Source organism: Ischnura elegans, chromosome 6 (assembly GCF_921293095.1).
Source record: "Ischnura elegans chromosome 6, ioIscEleg1.1, whole genome shotgun sequence".
Lineage (NCBI taxonomy): Eukaryota > Metazoa > Arthropoda > Insecta > Odonata > Coenagrionidae > Ischnura > Ischnura elegans.
In genome coordinates this window covers 4771416-4786558 of record NC_060251.1, presented here as the reverse complement: position 1 = coordinate 4786558, position 15143 = coordinate 4771416, and the positions used below count along the sequence as shown (strand labels likewise).

The following is a 15143-nucleotide window of genomic DNA, read 5'->3' as shown; positions in this document are numbered from 1 at the left end:
GTCTATGGTTTCAGGATTAGCATTATTTTCCCTGTACCAGAGCTATTGCAAGATACATCTACGTCAAGGAAAATTGGGTCACCCTCTTTGTCTGCAACTGTGGAGTGTTTACTTAAGTAATGGAATCTGTCTCCTATTACGCAAAGGCTGCTCATCTCATGTTGTAATTGATATTTGTTGCTTGTGCATTTCATGTGCTTGTAGAATTGTTAACTTCCACAGATTTCATCTCTAGTATGTCATATTTAAATTGTTATTGTTGTATTTCTATTACCAGTTATTCTATCAATAAATACCAATGTCCACTGAAGTAAGTTTCCGAGATCATTATTCTTACCAACCACCAGATCGCCAGTGGACTTTGTACATTAATCTTGTATTAAGGTTACCGCTTTAGTAAACTGGAGAAGTTCTTCAGGAAGATTTTCTTGCATGCATTGCTTTTAAGTTTCTCGCAATTGCAGTATCATTATTAAGCCTGAATAGCACGCCCTATCGTGACGCGTAAAAATAATTGAAACACGCGCCGAGATGTGCATTCAAACTTCGCGGCAGCATGGACCACTGGCATAGATGGCACTGATGTATCAAAACCCATACGCATTATCCTAATGGGTATGTCGCCCCCTTGCCCACAAGTTGTCCCAACGGACAATGGGCCACCATTTGGAGGAATACAGTTCCGAGAATTAGCGAATGAGTACGGATTTGATATCGTAACTAGCAGCCCATACTACCCAAAGAGAAATGGACTAGCGGAAGCAGCGGTGAAAAAGGTAAAACACATACTGGCGAAAGAAAGAGACCCATGGTTGGGGCTTCTTGCATACCATGCTTCACCCTTCGAGTTGGGGTATTCCCCGGCGGAACCTCTAATAGGACGTAAGCTGAGAACAACTTTGCCATTTCATACCAAGAAGTTGAATCCCAAATGGCCCAGCCTTACGAGGTCAGAATAAGGTCATCGTGGACAGACAGAAGGGGAACTACGACCGACGACACCGGACAGAAGAACTACCCCTATTGCGTGCGGGAGCCACCGTTTGAGTGGGGATCGTCGGGAGTATGGAACGGTTGTCGGAGAGTCGGGCCATCCCCGATCCTATCTCATTTAGACGGAAAGCGGAGTCATCAGGAGGAATCGGGTGGCGCTGACCTTAGCAGAACGGCAGCCGAATACTTTGGTTTATTACGAGTCATTGTTCACAGACTTCGAGAGCACATCGGAGAGCCACAACCCACAGGAGACGGGATCGTGTCTTGCGGCATGTGGGGGGTTATTGCTGTTAAACCACCAGACTGTACGGTTGCTTGTGCGCTTTACAGTGTAGAGGCCAAAACTGGAAATTGTCGGCATTGGTTATTTTACGGCAACAACGCCTTTACGGCAGCATTATTTATTTTACGAGATTCAGATTAAGTTGAGTTGTCCCATCCACTTCTGAACGTTTTCAGAAGACTCTCTCCCCCTATTCTCATTGTCAGCCCTTATCCCCTCATTATTTACTTGGGCGATCCGTTATATCATCATCAAAGAATTAACCATGCTGATATTTCACGGATAGATAACGGGAGTAAACTTTATTAATTCCTTTTTCGGGAGGAAATAAACACTGCTTAGGTACTTCATGAAATACCTGAATTTCAGTAGGTTCCAGATTACTTCAAGAATATCCTGTTAACTAGTGGCGAATCCAGGATAGGGACAAGGGGGGGGGGAGCTGAGATTACAATAGGGTGGTTTCCTATTTTTTTCAGGCCCAAATCGAAGGATTATTACTCCTGGAATACGTATTTCACGCTTATAAATTTTCGATTACGATATCTAATTTTCGCGATTAAATGAAAAGTGAAAATTTTGAAGCGCAACGAAAACGCGACGGCTAAGTATGAATGATGGGAAAACTCCATGTGACGCATTTCTGGTTCCCGTTGCCGCAAGTGAGGCGACCTTGAGGCGAGGCCTTGAGCGCTAATACGACGAGGATGCTAGCAGGTAGCCTTGTACCCTGCTATCTGGTAGCGCTTGGCTTAAATAAGGATTATTAATACCTTATCAAACGAAGAAAACTTTCCCACCTTAGCCAGTTTTAATATGTGATTATTAAGACATGTTTCCCTTGGCTCTGCGCCTCATGCATGCATTGGTAATCTCAGACGATGTAAAACTCCTATCTACTCTTATAGAAACTAGGTCCCTGTGACGTCACATGGAGTGGCATCGCATGGGCTCCAGCCTGCCCTTTTTTAAATGAGGATAAAATTGACCCTTGCAATTCGTCTAAACCGATATTTCTAGAACCAAATGGTTTGTATATTATGAATACACTAACGGTGGGTAACGAATCGCTATCAATGCCTTTCGTTTTCTTTGATTAAAGAAACTACCCTATTCTATCTAGAGTAAAATCGATACCCAAGGGGGGTGGGGCTATACCCCCCGCACAGCCCCTCTCTGGATCTACTACTGGATTATAACATACCAAATGCGTGTAAAATATGCCCTAAGTTTGGTAATAATAGGGTGGTTCCCTATTTTTTTAAATTCCTAAATCGAAACACTATTACACTTGGAGTACGTATTTCACGATTTCAAAATTTTAAATGATAATATCTATTTTTCCCGATTAAATGAAAAGAGAAAAATTTCAAGCTCGCGAAAATGCGATGGCTAAGCATGAATGCTGAGAAAAGCCCGTGTGACTTCATTCTGACTCCGGCTGCCATCGGGTGAATCCAACTTGGAACGAGGCTATGAACGCCGCGACGATAAGGGATCTAGCAGGTAGAAGAGTACCATTCTAGCAGGTATCGCTTGGCTTAGATGGGAATTATTAATATCACATCAAATGAAGGCAACTTTCCAAACATAGGGTTAACATAGGTGATTATAAAGAGATGTTTCTCTGGGCTCTGTGCCACATGCATGAATTGGTAATCTCAGACGATGTAGAATTCCTGACTACTCGTATGGCATCTCGGACCTTGCGACGTTACGTTAAGTGGCAAAGCATGGCCGCAATCTGGCTTTTTTCAAATGAAATTAAAATTGACAATTAACATTCGTCTAAACTGGGATTTCTAAAACCAAATAACACGAATGTGTAATTTAAATTATTAAACGCCTGCATTTTTTCGTGCTTTTTTTCTTCCGCGTCGTAAATCTTACTTAGACTAGTTAAATTGTAAACTAAATTGAGGGTATGGACAAATAAATTAAAAGTTGGTAAACAATTGAAGCCGAATACGCGGCGCACAAAATAGATTACGATAAATCAACAAGGATAGAAATAAATTCATTCTAATCCGTGGCATTTTTAGCCAAAAGCATTTTAAAGGAAAAAAATCTTCTGCCACCGCCACTTCATGTAGTATGATGCATTGAAAATGCATATACTAACTTTAGAATACAACACTCTATTAATTCTATGCCCTAACAGTAAATTCGCGATGAAATGCCGCGAATAAAAATGCATAGTCCTAAGCATTACCTCACAACAATGCTCTCAGGAGCCGATAGCAACGCGTTGCTAGGTATGCCTAATTTACACTGCCATCTTCGCTTCTTAGAGAAGAAAGACTTGCAGACGCTTCGATAGTGTGTGAATTTTTTAGAAACAAAAAGGAGAAAATGGGAAACGCTCTGCGTAAGTACCAGAACAACTTCTGAACATTATCATACCGTGAAATACGTCTTTAAGAATGAGTATTTTTTTCATTTTTTGATAAAATACATCCTACGGAAAGAGCTACTTGGCAACTCCCGTCTGTTCTCTTAAAAATCCTTTTACGTCGAAGGAATTTGCATTTTCATTGGTTTTCGGGACGATTTACTAAAGGAATAGATTACTAGTGCCACGTAAGAAGGTGTCATTTCATAGCGTCAATTTTCCTGACGGAATTAATTTACCGTAGTCGTGGCTTATTTAATCGATTTTATTTCCGGTAGGCCTCTAGCAAATCCGTTACATTCAATTCTTTCTTCGAAGTCAAAATACGAAGAGAGGAGGACATGAAGATGTATTTTATTATCAATCGAACATGTCCTCTAAGCGATGGATGCAAGTTAATTTTTCGGACGTTTTCATGGAATTTTTGTCCGTTCGAAGAGAGGTGTGACTAAAGAATTCCCCTGCAAACACCTTCCCAATCATTTCAAAATAAAGCCACGATACTGTACGAGACAATATAGCTTGAATAACGGATACGAATAGTTTAACATTCCCGTTTGGCCATTTAGTAGCCACTCTTTAGGGGAGCAATATAAATTTAATCATCACGGTACTTTGAAATTTATTCTATTATTTTTAAAAATAACATTATTTATTTTTTTCCTTATTCTGTCTTCATTTCATACTTGTTAAAGCAATTCTTGGAGTGTAGGTCAACGTATGTTATGCAAAAAAGTTATGGCCAATGTTTGTGTTTATGTAAAACCATCTTCAGGGCTTGACTGTATACATATTTATTGATATTGATATATTATTGATATTATGTTATTATTATATTTATTGATATATTATATAATATACAAAGTTAAGCCCTGATGATGGTTTTAAGTAATCAGAAATGTTGGCTATAATTTTTTTGCAGAACATAAGATGACCTACACTCCAAGAAATATTTTAACATCAATAACATTGTGAGGGGAATAAATTTTATATTTTAGATAATTTATTATAGCCTACATTCAGGGGCGTAGCTTGGAATTAAGGCTAGGGGGGCTTTAGGCGCAACTAACACTAACGGGTGTGGAGGTATTGCATACCCATCAGTGTAAGCAGGAGTTGCAGGGGAGATGCGGGGGCCCTCCTCCAGAAAATAATTAAGAACAATGGTTCAAAATGGCGAGTTTTACGGCTTTCTGAGGGATTTTTGATTAGTCCTAGTATCATTTTGTAAGTAATACTGATCCAAATAAGTAAAATGGATTAAACTTAAATATTTCTCTGAGTTCTGGGGGGGGGGGGGGATTTATCCCCCAAAACCCCCTCCCTCGCTGCGCCGCTGCCTGGAATAGCCATAAGTCTGATTCACAGGTGACGCAGGTATAAGGTACATCGCATCCCAAGGGTACAAGAGAGATTAAGTACACCAGGACTAACACGGCGATAACTTGATGGGAGTCACTCGCATTACAAAAAAAGTGCGAAAAATCCACGGAGACAAAAATCATTCGCAGCTCGGCTAAGATTCAAAGCAGGATTTCCAATCGAATGCGTTGTTCATAATTGCTCGTTGTTCAATTAATGCTACCGAGGCGTCATATTTGTGGACTGAGGCGGACAAGGACTCCTTAGCAAATGAAATCACAAGAGGACCAAATTGTGCGCCTCAGCCGGAGAGGAAGGCCCCGTGCGGACGATTTGGACTGCTTGTGGCATATCGAATGCTCAGCAGTCCATACCACCTTGTCCGGTAGAGTAAAAGGAAATATCCAAAAGTGGGAATAACACGTCGGTAGCTCAACCGGCTAAAGCATGCACTGGAACGGATATCGGGGGATCCTGGCTCGAAACCCGGTCAAGCGGTGAATGATGGTTTTTGTGTCTCATTGGATTTTTCGCACAATTGGTGCAATAGAGACTTGAGAACCTTACTAGATGCCCTGTTTCTGGAAGCTCTGGGCGATTCATGACTTGGAATGCTTTGCTTACTCAGATCGCAATGCCTCCAAAGCATCTAGCAACAGGGCAAACTCATGACCATACGGAGCAGTGGCGCAGCGACGGGGGAGAGGGGTTTGGGGGATAAACCCCCCCCCCCCAGAGCACACACAAATTTTTAAGTTTAATACGTTTTACTAAATTGGATTGATATTACCAATAGAATAGTGTAGGGATTAATTAAATACCCCTCAGATAGCCGTATAACACACCATTTTAAACCATTTATTATTAAATTTTGCAATTTATTAATCTCGCACCTACCGCTTATCCTGGTGGGTATACCATACCCCACACACACCGCTATTAGTTGTACTTTAACCTCCCCCAGCTTTAATTCATGGCTGCGCCCCGGATAGGGAGCGCTTGCCTCGAGGCCTCTGTACTTAAAAATTGGTTCGTTTTCGACCGAAACGTAATCAGTATTCTTAAGGTTAAAATAGACATCAGATAGCCGTGCTTAAAATGTTGTGAATAATCGTTCTCCAATCCATAATAGTGAAATTGCATACTTTTTATAGAGAGTGTGCTGAATTATTACTACAGTAAACACTTGGTACCGCAATATACATTTTCCGCTTAAAATTCAGTTTATTCACTAGAATATTAATCCCAAGTGTCTCCCGAGTTTCGCGTGCTAAAAAATACCGCTCCCACTAATCTTACGCCGTGACGTCATAATTCAGTAGGAGTCCAAGCCCAGTAATGTCGTAGCTGCAGGCTTGGAAGAGCCACGTTGCGTTCAAGGGAGAACATGGCTGAAAGAAGGAAAAATTACATGTGGTGCATTGTTCCTCTGTGCAATGACACCCCAGAAAAAAATTTCGTCTGCATTCCCACGGAGGAAATTAGAAGAAAAGCCTCGATGCATGCCGTCTGTCGGGATGAGCGTTACGGAAAAATAAGAGTATAACAAACCTTGTGCTATGTGAGCGAACTGGTAACTGGTATTGCGAGCATGAGCTAAGTATCTGTCTCTGATTTTCTTTCCTCTTTTCCGCGATAGGATGTTGCTGCCGAAGGACACAGCGGCGGGATGAGGAGGAGGGTCCGGCCGCCGAGGGCCCTTGCCCGGAGGAGACGGTGACTCCGGGGGCGGGCGTGGAAGCAGTGGACAACACCAGTGAACCACCAAAATCCACGTCCCCTGTGCCCCCGGAGACGGGCACACCACCTTCGCCCGCCTCACCTCCTCCTCCGGGAGAAGAACAAGATGAAGATGAGGGCCCTGCCAGGGGGAGTAGTGAGGTGCAGGACCATCCAGGGCCAAACGATCGCCTCCACCGGTCAATGCTCCGAGAAATGGACATATTGAGGAGAGATATAGAGGACCTCGTAGCGGAGATTGACCGGCTGGAGGCGATAATTGAACATCTACTAACACACCTAGACCTCCAGGCCCTGGAACAGAGACCGCCGCGGGTCGGTCCTGGAGGTGACCAGTAAAAACATCACCACCCATGGCCCGCGGTGAAGTCGGAAGTCCCACCTCATGAGGTAAGTGAAGGAGGGGGTCAGGAACCCTTCCCCAAATACTTGCATAAAATTTTACTATCCAGATTGCTTTTAGGCTACGTATTTTTTCTCCCTTGTTGCAATGGTGCAGGGGCGCAGCTAGGACTTAAGGCTAGGGGGGGTTTATGGGCACAACTAATACTGGGGTTTCTGGGGGTGTGGAATACCCCCCTGGGTAAGCGGGAGGTGCGGGGGCACTCCTTCAGTAAATTTTCGATATAAATGGTTCAAAATGGTTAGTTTTACTGCTTTCGGAGGGATGTTTTATTAATATTTACACTATTCTGTAAGTAATGTTAATCCAATTAAGTATAATGGATTAAACTTTTAAAAAATTTCCGAGGTCTGGGGGAGTTTCATCCCCCAAAACCCACCCCCTCGCTGCGCCACTGCAATGGTGGATATATTTTAGATCCTTTGTGACTATAGCCCGCCACCCATTGGGTCGACACACACACTAGATAAAATAAAAACTTTTGAAAATTACCTCTTTCTAAGAAATTATTTATTTATCTTTCCTGCTAAATTTACCTACTAAAACGAATTATTACACAAAAAAACATATTTTTAATGGCAAGAACATATTTCTGTGAACAGCTTATGAATATCCTTAATGACAAATGTAATTACAGTCAACGCACATATTATTAGTTTTTGAGTGACATTTTCCTTAATGTGATAGAGCTTCAACTTTAATTAGTAAATGAGGTTTATCTTCAATTATCTATATTTACTATTTCAGGGCCATAACACCTGGGCCAACTCCCTGCTACATGGGCGGCCAACCACCCAGAGGTAAGAGAACCCTACACTCATTTCATTTGTAATTGTTGCAGCTTTTTTACAACAAAAAGTATTCATCCGTCACTCTTAGAGCACTACAAGACTGAGATATGTTCTTTCAGCTATTATAATATGGATCATACTACCCCAATTAAACAGTGTAACCTCCTTTTTTTGCCTCCTGCCCTCCCCTATTACACTTGTACTGACGAAAGGGCCTCGACCAGCATAACGAAGAGCAAAGTGGAAGGGCCTGCGACAAAAAGAGGACATTATTTCTAAATGTCCCTGCTCATTCCTCAATATCTATTTTGGCATGTATTATAGCTGTAATCCTTACTTAGAACATTTAAAACCCTAGCAAATAGGGCAACTGCAGGCGGACGGAACTCACATAGTATTATGTGTAGGGATGATGGAATCGGATGCAAATATCCACAGATATTGCCCTTCATCAGATACATCGGATCCAAAGTCGCAGAAGACATAGGATCTAGATGCAAAATATTAAATAATAGCTTCAGTGAATTCAACTCCCCACAAGGCTGAAAAGAGTTCCGAATCTCTCTTTGAATGCACCGTCGCATGCAATTCTTGTCCTACTCATGAACCGTTTTGCTTGAAAACTCTCGCAGAGGCTACGTAGGAGTATTTCAGCAGTGGAAAATAAAAAAGGCAAAATACAATTGGCACATATTGTGACTCTTCCCAAGAGATTGAACATTCATCAGGGGAATCTCAGCATCAGTAATGTAAAAACGCATCTGGATTCGAAAATTTCCGATCGGAAACATCCAGCTCCAAAAATCAAAGATCCGAAAAAAAGTCCTTGATTGGCCCATCCCTAATTATGTGGGTTCCGTTATGCTGTTTACTGTTAATGTGGGTATTAATATTCCTGCTCGCAACAGTGCCCTGCGAGGTGCCTCCAGTATATTAACATCATTGCTTCTTGCCTGAGAGAAGGCTTTGCCGCTTTGACTGCAATGCCCCTAAGCACGTGCCTATATATTTATCCTTAAGGTTGAACAGCCCCAGCATGCAAAAAACATTCACTCAAAGTGCCTATCAATTTCAAAGTGTACACAGTGTGTCTTATCATCATTAAAAAGGCACATTTCACATGCATTTTATGATTCTACTTGAAACAATAACCAGGAGCAATAGCATGTGTTTTAAGTAGAGCAGATGATCCCAAATTCATCTTAAGCTGGCTCACGATGAATATCATTTAAATTGATTTCTTTTTCAGCCATAACACCTGGCCACTCATCCCGCTGCGGAATTAGGGGAATGACACCTGCCCCAGGCCTGCAGCACATCATCAAATCGGTAAGAGATTTGTTCGTATTATCATTTTTTCACATTCATATATATATATATATATATATATATATATATTCCATATTCCAGCATCGCAAAAACCATAAACTGGCTCAGGGACTATAATTTGGAACTCACTCCGGATTAACTTGAGCCTTTGCATCAGCACCTAACGTATTCAAGCAAAGGCATTTGAATATGTATTCAAATGACTAACTAATCCAGGACTATGCGGATGGAATCAAAGAAATACTTAGTACAGGGTATATTTTCATCACAGATGGACCCATTCAGTTTGTTAATCTCAGTCCTAACAGTTCCTTCATAAGAACGAGAACTTTTATGTTGCATGGGCATACCCAGCGGAGGGATAGGAGGGGCCTCTGATTTCCTTCATGCATTTTACCACCTTCTGATGGAAATAGCATGTAATTATCCAACCCATTGAAAGAAATGGAGTGCATATTGATTTTTTCATATTTTTTACTTCCATCGTGTGCATCATATCAAATTTCCAAAATATTATGACACCGGTGGTAAAAGTGCCATGCCATAAATGTTTCCCCTTTTGCAGGGAACTATCGCTTACCCTCTGGGAATCTACCTCTGTCACATGCCGCAAAAGCACTGAGCACACGGCGGCAGGGAAAGAAATTCCCGAGCAAAAATTGCTCAGTGTATGTACTAGAACAAATTCCACAAAGAGTAAATTAAGTTACCCATCACAAATAAAAATATTAACTTATATTAAATTAACACGATCCACTGAAATGTATCCTGTAGGCGGAATAATACATAATTGATTTTCAACTATGCAGGCTGGTTTTAGCTGATGCCTACTTGACCTCTCATCTGTCCGTTTGAAAATTTGGTTGATATGGTAATCATGAATGGACCAATTAATTTGCCTAATTGGTCCATTCACCTAATGATTCTTGATGTATGATGAATTTCAATAATACATTACACATGTTATCCTTTTTCTCATTGCATGTTCAAGGCACGTAGCAAGGTATTCAGGTGATATATGATCAAAATGACCTCCTGAATCGAAATATGACATCTGTTTCCCTCCATCACCCACCATTTTCGGGGGAATTCCTTTTTTCAACTTTCGCCATTTTGCTATCATTTGGTGGAATAAAAAGGATTCTTTAGAATTTATATTTCTTATTAGGTTATTGAGAGGTACAAAGTTCTAAAACATGATCATTTATGGCAAGGAGATGGAATTAGGGGTATTAGTAAACAGTCTCCATTTTTCAGGGTCACATGGCATCATTAGTTCTATCAACATCTAGTTCTATGCATTAAATTTCAGTAAAAAACCAAGCCTTAATCTTCTGTAAAAATTTCAGTGTTGACACTCTCGTGCTTGTATGAAAAGATTTTTATGCCCTTTACAAAGAGATTGGCATCCATTTACATGTAACTTTGTGCTATATTGTTACAGAAGTTTGACCAAATACCAAATATTTGGTCAAACTAATGTAACAAGTGGTGCAGCAAACACTTGGAGCCCAATCCTAGAGCTCACCGCCAACTTGGCAGCCAGAGTAAAATTTATAAGCAGTTTTAAGAATTAAATGCTTAATTTCCAAGTCTTTTCACCGAAGAAACATAACAAAAAATAACAACAATGAAGCTTCAGACCATCTCCGTGGGAGTGGGTTCAAGTCCTCCCCGTCCAAACCGAAGTCCGTGGTTTCGAGTCCTGCCCGGGTAGGTTGTCCCTACCCAAGGCATGGTTGTGTGTGAAAGCCATTGGTTGATGTTATTTCCCCCGTTTGTAAAAGGCCTTAAATGAGCTATTTTTGGGGCGATGTAAACAAATAAAATATAATAATATATCAACCTTTGTCATATTGTTTGAGAAACTTTCTATGCATAAAACCTCAGGCTCAAAAAAATAATTCATCAAAACTTGAGGAAGTAGAACAATTTTACTACATATTTGGCAAACACTATAAAGAAATGCAGATTCAGCTGTAACAATATCTGGGAAGGAATAGAATTAGCAAATGAGAATTATATTATTCCCTTCTTTCACTTCTATCTCGTAGCAACCATTATAATTTTAGCTTACTTCTAAAGCTCTCTCTGTATCTAATTTTGTTATTTGTTACTTCTATTTTTTAATAAGCATCACAACCAATTTCATGTCCCACAAAATCTGTTTTATAGAAGTACCTATTGTTGTAAATCATCCATTCAAAATTGATTCTCTTTGTTTTGGTACATTCTAACTGTTTTTTGCATTGAAAGCAATGGTATATTATTTCTCCATTACATTTTCTCGTAGATTGGAAGACATCCGAAGGAATGATCCATTTTCTCCATTGATAATGCATTATACGCCTGTGAACCAGTTGGATGTATTCCTGCCTGAATCAATGAAGATTGCCTCTACTTGCATTGGTACATCCAACAAGAATGATTTTTGTGAATGACATTGCCGCTTCTTTCCTCTGAAGATCAAGGTGAAGATGATGAGTTGCAAGTAGTCTCCATCCCAGGCTCCAGTCTGGCGCAGAAAAAGATTGTTCATGGTGGTTTATCAACCGTTGATCTCAGTGGTATTAATACCTACTTCTCATAATTTTCATCCCGTGCCAATTACTGTGCGTTATTTTTATTAGAGTAGTATGTACGTGATTTCCTTCAATATTCAAGCACATCATTTTTTACTTTCATTCAGGGTTGTACTTAATGATATTGAATCGAACCATTGCCACCTCTTAATATGAAATAATTTCTTCAACAACCGTTAATTTAAGAATGATCACTGCCATTTTGGCAACATTTACCTAAACAAACTATTTTGCAAAAACATATACTTTATCTCTAGCACCTGAGTGACGCAAGTAAAAATTTATTTACTGTAAACAGAGATAATAGGTACTTATTACACCTTTTCACTTTTACTTTTGGTGATCATAATAATTTACGTTGCTGTTCTGCCCTGTCGCCTGTTCATTTCCTTGTAGAATATCGGACTAAACATGCATGTATTGTGTAATGAGACACATAATTTCTGGTTAACGCGTTGTGTTGTTCAAGACAGTTTCTCCAGTCATCCTGCTGTCGTCTTCAGGTCGGAAGTAGTGACGCATACATTTTGCCGTCTTATATAGGAACTTTAGGGATATTAGGTCGGTTCTGATTGGTTGGATCTCAGGTGGGCTCTGATTGGTCATTGATGTAGAAGACCCTTTTCCATGTGTTGGCTAATGTGTAGCTGTCTTCTCTGTTGCAGTTCTCAGGATGCTTAGTTATCTCTATAGCTTCTGGGATTAGCCTAGGATAGTAACAGCTTTCATTGCGCAGGATTTAAGCTCATCGAAATCCACAGTGTGGCAGGGTGCTGACCACACGTGCTCCGAAACGGCGGAACAGCTTGCTCTCCGTGGCGCGTTCATGTTCCCTTAATACTGGTTTAGATAGATTGGTACCTCTGACCCCAAGGCGCCAGCAGGATTGCTGGAGAAACTGTTGTCCCCTATGTACAACTCAACGTGGAGGAACGTCTGAAAGCCGAGACTGATATGACGAAATGCCATGCAAACCTCACATATAAATGGAATACACGTGTCTAAAATGCACAAATAGGAAAGCAGGTACAGTGTGTTTCTGATAGCAATAGCCTCATACGTACTTGAATGAATCGATGATCGAATGGGAAATATGTAGTTTTCAGGTCAGTAATATCAGGTTTAATCAATTTTGGTATACCATTCCTCTATCAAGTTCTTAAGGATCCTGTCATAATAATATCCTTTTTTTCATTTCTCTCTCATGTCATTTTAGATACTCAGCAGGTGTGTGAAGATTCTTATCCTCCTCACTTCTGAAGGACCACCCCCTTCCAGAATTGTTGAAGCTGTCTCCCCTCCGGTAGCAGCTGAATTTTTTTTCTTCATCTTTCCTTCTCTCGGTGTGATCCGAAGAAAAGTAGCTGATTCTGTGGCCTGGCTGTAATTTTGTCATTTTTTTGTGTTCCTGAGCAAATCCAAAATCCAATTTCCTAGTACGCTTAGGCGAAAGATTGGAATCATTGCTTCGTCCTACTCATCGCGTCACAGCGGAAGAGAATTGACTTTAATAGCCAAACATTCTATCATTCATGACAAAAGGCTGTTATTTTAATGGTAATTAGTTTTCTGGTCACTAAAAAGGTTCATTCAATTTTGACGAATCATTCCTCTATTAAGTTTTACAATAGTTCCATCCTATAACTATCATTTATTTTTTATAATGTTTTCTTTTGGATACTCTCTACGTGTGTGCAGAATCATATTCTCCCCACTGCTGAAGAGATCTTGAAGACTGCCAAGAATTTTCACGATGTCTCTCTAATCCAGTAGAAGCTGTACTTTTCTTTTTATTTTTGCATCTTTCAACGAAATCTGAAGGAAATAAGTGAATCTGGTGGGCTGGACCCATTGATGGCTGTAAAGTTGGCATTTACTGATTCTCCTAATGAATCCTAAATCCCATTTGCAAGCAGCCATAGGAGAAAGATTGGAATGGTTGCTGCCTCCTACTCATCAGGTCACCGAAGAAAAGAATCAAGATGAAGTGACAACAATTTTAATTTTGAGTATTTTAGGCTGTTTTGTGGTTAACCCAACTGTCTCTAGGATTGTTGGCATCATTTCATTTGCAGATAACCCAATTCTTTCATGGGTTGTCGTCTCACAATTATAACCTTGATTTGAGAATTTTCTCACACTATTGTTTGATATGTGAGCTATGATTGAATGTCCAAAAATATGTCTTGTTCTCAGATAGTCTCATGTCGACTTTGTGCCCTTATTGTGAGTTCTATGTGCTAGGCATTGGATTTACTGACGAGTCTACCTAGGATTGATATTGCTCTTGATCCTGAAGAAAATTGTTACCTTGAGTACCTACATTTTTCTTGTAAAATATGTTGTGCTGATTCCTACATTAGTTTATGAATAAGAATATTTTTCAAATTAGTCATTTGTTATTTCCCTTAATGAGAATATGATACCGGTGTATTGATGGACTCATATGTCCATAATGAAACCCAACTATAATTTGGATGTCAAGTTCTGGTAAATATCCAAATAATCTGATTTTACACCATCCCCCCTAAAATGACACTATCATGTCCTAAAGTAATCTACAGTAGAACCCTTTATTTACGTTATCGGAATTATACGTTTTCCGCAAGTTGCAAGTTTTTTTCTGGGTCCCATCATATTTCCCATCTCTCTAATGTTAATGGAACCGTGTATTATGCCCTGTTTTTTTCGTTTTCCCGCCATGTGTATCACGACGTGCCGACTGGAAAACAATATTTGCAGACTAAAACAAATAATCGTCCATATCAGCCCTTAATAGCTGTCTTTTGGCTTCCTTTCGCGCATTTGTATTTAGAAATACAAAAGATTGATACGTAATGAGAACTATTTTCGGGAAGAATTTGAATGTGGCGCGACACAACGCCGCTATCGTCGGAAAATTGAACTACGTCGTCCCGTTTTCTGCAAGCGGCGAAAAGATTCACGATATGAAAGTAGTTGTTTCATAGAGTAAGTAAATAAACTTACTCTACGGTTGTTTTGAGCGATCCAGCGATGTAATGATTATAACGTAAGAACTCCTGAAGGAATGTTGACAATACTCATGTAGTCCATAATTTGATACGAGAGTTTGAAAGGAAACCAGATGTGCTGAAACGCGATAAATGCCGGAGCTATAAAACTTGGCCGACAACTGGTATCATTTTCGCAGACTTCATTCACAGTTGCGAAGTAATTATGGGTTGAATTAATGCTTTAAAAAACTTATTTAATCTTTAATTACCCAATTCAAATCGCAGTGTAT

The 15143-nt window shown here is 40.1% G+C and overlaps 1 long non-coding RNA gene across 1 annotated transcript; it reads left to right on the top strand.

Annotated features, from left to right (window-relative positions):
• Positions 1-6842: 6842 nt before the first annotated feature.
• Positions 6843-11699, top strand: LOC124160923. Its single transcript, XR_006865270.1, has 4 exons — positions 6843-7163; positions 7924-7976; positions 9217-9296; positions 11590-11699. It is a non-coding gene; the product is annotated as an uncharacterized LOC124160923 (long non-coding RNA).
• The last annotated feature ends 3444 nt before the right edge of the window (positions 11700-15143 follow it).